Raw genomic sequence first — 7,984 nt, 5'->3', positions numbered from 1 at the left:
AGCTTAAACCCCACAGTCCAGGTTCAATCAAGCATGGAAATGGAAACACAAATCCATAACGTTTCCCTTATTTCTGCTTCTTTAGGACATGGGAACTGACCTTCTCTTTATTAATGTTTACCCTGCTTTAGATGATGGAATCTCCTGATTACTGCTTTAGTCTAATATGAAATACAACATTGTAATGGAAAGAACAGTTTATAAAACAGTAATTCTATTGTATCTTTGCATGCAGCAAATGAAAATGCAGTAAAGCCTTTGACCTACAGTCATTTACCTGTAGGTTCTCCAGCAAATTCTCAAGGAACTGCTCTAAAGTGAGAGGTTTTTTTTTTAAAAAAGTTGGTAGACAATATATATAGCCCACAGACATCCCTGAGTGGCCCTGGACCACCAACCTTCTGGTTAACAGCCAGGCACACTGACCTATTCCACCACAGGAGGGTCCTGCTGTTGGCTCAGACCAATGGCCCGCCAGAGTCCACCCAGGGTCTTGTTTGCAACTAGATGCCTGGGGGGAAACAGGCCATGAACTTCCCGCTTCTCCTGTTATTCTTACCCAAGCCCCACCCCATCTAGTATTCCTTGGCAAAACACACTTTTAAAGCACGTGACCGACTTCTCCCAAAGAATCCTGGGAATGGTCGTTTGCTAATGGTTCAGCAAACTGTGCATTTGTGGGGGTGGGGTGGGGATAAAACTACAGTGCCCACGGGTTCTTTGGAGGGAAGAAATGTGCTTTGAATGTATGGTGAGTGTAATGGCCATGAATGGTCCTTTCCTCCATGAATTTACCTAATACCCCTTTCAGCCAAGTGTAGCTGCATCATCACTCACCACTATAGCTGCAGATTCCATAGCTATTGCATGTCGAGGTGCGAAGAAGGACTTTCATGGCCACCAGCAATGTGATGGCTACATACTACCTCCAGTATGCCTTGGACACCAGTTGCTGGTGATCCTGGGTGGGAAAGGGGCTATTGTGCTGATTTCTTTATCTTTATTGAAACTGCCCCTATTAGACCTAAGCCTCCTATTATTGCATGCAGCAATAACAGGAAACACAGTCTACTTGCTTTCTCTGTCCCTCTGTTTTAGGGAACCTGAGGCTCTCCAGATGTTGTTGTACTTCCAACTCCTATCAGCACTAGCCAGTATGGTAAATGGTGAGGAATGATGGGAACTGTAGTCCAATAACACCTGGGGGGAAACATAGGTTCCCCGTCCCTGCTCTGGTCACAGGCATCTAAAGATGCTCAAAGTGGCATCAGCCAGCTGTTATGGTTTCTTGGGAATCTCTTGGAATTTAACAACCTCTGGTTAGGATAAGATTCTCTTTGACTTAATTATATACTGCAAATGAAAAGTCAAAAAACCCCACAACCCTACCCTCTGCCACTTTCACTTAACAAACAGCAGCAAGGTTAATAAACTGGCATGTTATCAAGACCCTTAATCAGCAGTCTTTTTCTATTGGGGAAGGTACTTAATTGCGGGATGCGGGTGGCGCTGTGGGTTAAACCACAGAGCCTAGGACTTGCCAATCAGAAGGTCACGGTTTGAATCCCCATGACGGGGTGAGCTCCCATTGCTCAGTCCCTGCTCCTGCCCACCTAGCAGTTCAAAAGCATGTCAAAGTGCAAGTAGATAAATATGTACCACTCCAGTGGGAAGGTAAATGGTGTTTCCGTGTGCTGCTCTGGTTTGCCAGAAGCGGCTTAGTCATGCTGGCCACATGACCTAGAAGCTGTCAGCAGACAAACACTGGCTCCCTCGGCCAGTAAAGCGAGATGAGCACTGCAACCCCAGAGTTGTCCGCGACTGGACTTAACGGTTAGGGATCCCTTTACCTTTACCTTTTACTTAATCACTTTCTTAATCACGGGCAGGTATTTCAGCCCTATTGATTTTGATTTACACAGCTTTAACTGCTTTATTGAGCTGGTGCCCAAAGATCAATTTATTTACCATCATATTAGCATGTTTAAGCCATTACAGGAAAATCTCTCTTTGTGTACGAAGAGACATAGAATGATATGATAAAGGGGACCAGCATTTCAGCATGCAACTAAATTATACTCAAAGTGAATGGATTAGGCTGCAATTCTATACCCACTTACCTGGGAATAAGTCCCATTAAACTAAGGTTGCCTCCAATCTGTTGCTATTTTTCAGAGGGATTCAATCACATACCAGCAAATTCAGGTTGCACAATGAAAGATTTGGAGCCCCAACCTTACAAAAAAACCAAAAGACACACCACCCCAACCATTTTGCAATAAGGAAAGATGGTAAAATGCACTGGGAAACATTTGCTTGGTGCAATGGCATCTAACTTCCTGCACTGCAGTGGGATTGGACTAGATGATCCTTGAGATCACTTCCAACTCTGTAATTCTATGAATCTATGTGTATTTCCTGACTTTCAAAAAGGGTGGGGGGAGAAAGCTAGTTACTTTGATTTATTGAAACTATGCATAGGCATGCTAAGCCAAAGTTCATCTCATATCTATTGACTCAGAATCATTTCCTAGAATTTTAAAATTTTTAAATGACATCTCATATATATATATATATATATATATATATGAGAGAGAGAGCGCTGTACTGTGGAATGGCAGAACAGCAAAAAGCCTGTCATTTTACTCTTTTACAGAATGTTGTGCTGTTCACATTATTGCATAATAGAAGTTTCTTAGAAAAACCACTTGAAGAAAATTGCTATTTATCTAATGTTATGTCCCCCCCCCCACAAAGCAAGTGCGTTCCTAAGTGCCATATGATGATGTTTACATTTGAAGACATCAAAGTTTCTTGGTACTCCAGAAGATCCATAAATTTATTCCTACCTCTGTTTAATCCATTTACTCCTATTTCTAAGGCTTTTTTTATTTTTTAAGGAGCCCCTTTTCTGGTGGGTGTCAGCTGTTTGAGTCTGAACTGAACAGTCTCTCAGCTTCAACCGCCAGCCCCCAAGGTGATGCAATTTGACAATTAGCAAGTTTATTTACTTCCCCCTCCCCCATGTTATCCTCACCACAACCCTGTGAGGTAGGTCAAAGCTGAGGGACAGTGATTAGCCCAAGGCCGCCCAGGAAATTTCACAGCTAAGTGAGGCTTTGAAACCTGGTCTCCCTAGTCCTAGTCTGACCTTCCGATCACTTTGCCACACAGCTTCCAGAGTCAAGTCTGTTGTTATTATTTGTTTTTAAAACAGCATTGGGAGAATTTGTTCATTTATATATATATATTTGTATCCCACATTTCTTTCATCATGATGGAACCCAAAACAGCAGATGTGTCATTCCCAGGTGGTCATCCCTCTAAATATGGACCACTCCCATCAGGCCCTCCCAATGGCCCAGAGAGACCTGGGCCGCTTCCAGCTTTTGAGACCCCTGGCCATAATTTAAAAAAATAAAAATACGATATTCAAAAACACAATGAAGCACCCCCAAAAGAGTGAGTGGTTTGTTTACACATTCAGCTAATCTGAGAAGACATGTTCATCACAGTCTAATCTTGTGGCATAAGGACAGATATGTTTTTTATTAATATTTATGAATATGGGGTTTTTTAATGTATTTTACCAAATCACAGTACTTGTTTGCTTAAATTTGCACTTCTAAGCTGGGAGACGGTGTCCAATGCAGATAAAAGACAAGTTGGGAAACTTGCCCCAAAATCAAAACACGTCTAAGTAGCCAAGAGACTCCTTCAAATATTCTCCTCAAAAGTGGCTGCCCAGTGATCTGTGCTTCTGGTGAGCCACTCAGATTGTTCAGCTGAGTTGACTGATGGAGACAATAACCACCTGAGACTGTACCTCAGCAGCAGCTTAAGATACCCAGGTGACTTAAGAGCAGAGCTGACATTTGAATGAGGATGCACTGCCACCTGAGAGAGGGAGCAGGGAGTGTCTGTGATTATTTCAGGGCATCACTAAGTGCAGGAAGGGTGTTGGTGGAGGTGAGGAAACTCCTTCAGCCTGAGGGCCACAGTCCCTTCTTAGGGGGCCACATGCCAGAGATGGGCAAGGTCAGAGGCAAAATGAATGGTGGAGCAATGAATGTAATGTGTACCTTTTCATAGTATGCAGTCTCTGCTATCACATCACTGGCCTAAACCCACAATGGGCAGCCCCGTCTTTTGCCTGGATGTCCTACTTTGCAGACGACAGTCCTCTATTTGAAGGGCTAACAGGTCCAAATCTGGTTTAAAGGGTAAAAGAAAATCAGCAAGAAGGGACAGAAGCAGAGGCCTTGAAGTTGCACATCAGCACCTGAACAGCAGACCAAGCAAGGACACAAGTCACAAGGGCATTGTTTTTCCATTATGGTGACGTGCATTGTATTTCTATTTAAATTATTGCAATTGCTTCAAAAATTGCACCTATACATATAAATTAGCATATGTGAATCTGTGCCCCATAAAGTATATCTCAGCATCTGCAAAGGAGTAAATGTTTGACTGATCATTGTTAAGTGTGAGCATTTTCTAGCCAGAGCAAAGTAAACAATAAGGGGGAAAAGTAGATTAATAAGCTGTGCACTACATGATGCCTTAGTGTTCATGCACATTTATTTCTTGGCATATGTGCTGGAGTTAAGGTGCTTCCATCTCCTCCTCAGAAATGTTACATTCTAAGCACTGTGGGCAAGGAGCTGAACCCTGAACACTGTTTCAGGTGCCACACAGTATATCTTCCACATTTGTAAGAAATCAACTTTGGAGCTCCCAGCTTATTAACATCAGGCAGGTGCCTGCACTAAGCTGTTTCCAGTGCTGCTTAAAAACAGTTTTGTTTAGACCAACCTACCCAGTTATGTAGAATGTTGGTATGTGGTTTAATCTGCTTTTAGTTCATTGGTGATTTTAATTTTTAAAAATGTTTCAAGCAGCTTTTAAAACTGCTTTTACCAATACTTTTATTGTTTTATTATTTTTGTGGACCACTTTGAGGTGTATTTAGTTTAGATCATCATCTGAGCCAGTCCCCAGCTACTACAGTGGTACCTCGGGCTAAGTACTTAATTCGTTCCAGAGGTCCGTTCTTAACCTGAAACTGTTCTTAACTTGAAGCACCACTTTAGCTAATGGGGCCTCCCGCTGCTGCCGCGCCCCCAGAGCATGCTTTCTGTTCTCATCCTGAAACAAAGTTCTTAACCCGAGGTGCTATTTCTGAGTTAGTGGAGTCTGTAACCTGAAGCGTATGTAACCTGAGGTACCACTGTATACTATACCAGCTATGAAACATTTGCCTCTTTTAATTTTTACACAGCTCATTCCCTCTTTCACTGGTCTTCATGCTAAAAATATAGATTTTGTGCCTGACTAGGAAACAACCCTGATTTCCCTTTAAGTTCCCATTGGAATGGTAAAGTGTGTTGAATGCAGTTCCTCCAAAACTAGTAGAACCAGTCAGATCAAATAAAATCACGGGATAGATTATAGTTGGCATAATAGGCTCCCAGGCTTGAATCATAGACTAAACAATGCCTCTCTCTTTTTCCCTCCCTTCCTCTCTCTCCAAGGACCTTTCAGGCAGCTCAAGTGCGGAGTTCTTAAGCTGAGAAAGGAAATTCATGGGTGTTGGCTTAGTTTGCAAAGTGCTGTGGAATCGAAATCCTCTTTGTTGTGAGGAACAGCAGCAGGCAACTGCTATGCTGAGCTAGTCAACTACCTATGAGATGACTGGCTTCAGGGACAGCTGTGTGTGTGAGGGTGGGGTCTGTGGCAACTGCTCATTGTACCTGTCGCTTTCAGCGCATGCAAATTCTGAAACTGCTGCTGAAAGGGATGAGTGAAGGCATTATGCCCTGCAATGCTGCCTCTGATGTACTCCACCAACTACTGCCCCTTCCTACTTGGCAGTGGGCATCTTTCAGCTTAAGAGACTCATCCTGGGGCCAGAAAAGGGAGTTAACTTAGAAGTCTCCCTATCATAGGAGTTAAAAACCTTGTTCACACGTTGGCACTGAACACAGGCTGTCGCTACATGTGTGCTAGGCTGCGTACACACCATAGATTTAAAGCACATGATTTCCCCCAAAGGATCCTGGAGACTGTAGCTGACTGCTCACTGACTGAACTACAATTCCTAGTACTCTTAACTAACTACAGTTCCCAGAGTTCTTTGAAGGAAGTCATGTGCTTTAAATGCATGGTACGCATGAAACCGAAGTGTCTGTGTGAAGGAGTGCACACTTGCTGGTTTGTACAACTATTGTGTATTCAGGGACACAGACTCTACCCACCACGCTACAATAATAATAGATAGCTTTCCCCTGAATTGAATTTCTGATTTCATTGTTTCACGTGTTTGGGTAGTTTTTAATATTTAATGCTGTGTTGTTTTTAACGATTGGAAGCCGCCCAGAGTGACTGGGGAAACTCAGCCAGATGGCGGGGTATAATAATAATAATAATAATAATAATAATAATAATAATAATAATAATAAAATTCTTTTGCTTTTCAACTGGTCGCTTTGCTGTCTATTTTAATTAAGGTGGTTTCAATGCCCCGATGTAACTGTTATTGTATATTTTTATTGTGCATTGATTTTACAGTTGTAAAATGTCTAGAAGCCATTTCTGCATATAAGTAGTGCACAAATTAGTAAGGCAGAATTATTGTGACATGTGAACAGCTGTGCACATGTACCACTGTGCATGTTGTGAATACAGGGTCACTGAGTACACATGCCTCTAATCTGTCAGTTCAGGTGGGCTCCTCCTGCGGTCGTGGCTTTGATCCAAAAAAACTCACTTTGTAACACAGACACCACCAGCAAGTGGTACCATCAGGGCAGGGCTTTGAGGCAGAAGCCCAGGGCCCCACTCAGCAGAAGTGGCCAAAGGCAGCTGAGCCACTTCACCACATTTTGATGTAAGTGAGGTAATAAACATTACCATCTATGGTTAGTGTGTGTATGCAAGCAAGCAAGCAAGCTGTAAGACCATTCAACATAGTATGTAGCCTCGCATCCACATCATAAGTCTAAAGTCTTTAATGTCATAGTCATGGCTTCCCTCCAAAGAATCCTGGGAACTGTAGTTTGTTAACTACAGGGTGGTGGGAATTGTACCTCTGCGAGGGATAAACTACAGTTCCCAGAATTCTTTGGGGGAAGCCATGATTGTTAATGAATTAGAGTGCGATTACCACATTGCACCACTGCCACCAACCACAACGGTGGCAATATTCAGAAATGTAGTGTTGATTCAGTTGTTCCTTTCTCAGAAACCTTGCCTTTTCCTAACCCAGCTCGGAAAATGCAATTGCTAACATTAAAAATCCATTTTAGTGTTGTCGTTTTCAACCGACTAAAACTGAGTGTCAGAGCTGATGTCTGGTGGGAGACTAGCCGACTTTCTTTCGTTCAGACCGGCAAGAAGAAGAAGAAGAGGAAGAAGAGTTTGGATTTGATATCCCGCCTTTCACTCCCCTTCAGGAGTCTCAAAGCGGCTAACAATCTCCTTTCCCTTCCTCCCCCACAACAAATATTCTGTGAGGTGAGTGGGGCTGAGAGACTTCAGAGAAGTGTGACTGGCCCAAGGTCACCCAGCAGCTGCATGTGGAGGAGCGGAGACGCGAACCCGGTTACCCAGATTACGTGACTACCGCTCTTAACCACTACACCACACTGGCAAAGCAAAGAGAGGGCAATAATCCTGTTTATGGGTCTTAATCAAGGGACAGGAACCACACTGGCAGAGAAGACTCATGCCAAGCTAGGCTTAGGACACTGGGTTAAAGGGTCACATCCCAAACTGTATATGCAATATTTATCAATGTCAAAGCTATGTAAACCCCAAGGACTGGCTATAATTAGTGACCTTCACTTCAAACAAGCAATCCCTGACTAGCTTTCCCAGCTCTATGGCTCAAGTGTTGAAGATCTGTCTCATCATTTATGGTCCCCTAGCTCCTTAAATGCATCTGTACATGCATTCTTTCTCTCCATGGCCTCTCCCCTACCAT

This window comes from Podarcis liolepis (assembly GCF_965112155.1).
Source record: "Podarcis liolepis genome assembly, chromosome: 10".
Lineage (NCBI taxonomy): Eukaryota > Metazoa > Chordata > Lepidosauria > Squamata > Lacertidae > Podarcis > Podarcis liolepis.
The sequence above is the reverse complement of the archived record's forward strand: the minus strand, read 5'-3'. Positions refer to the sequence as shown.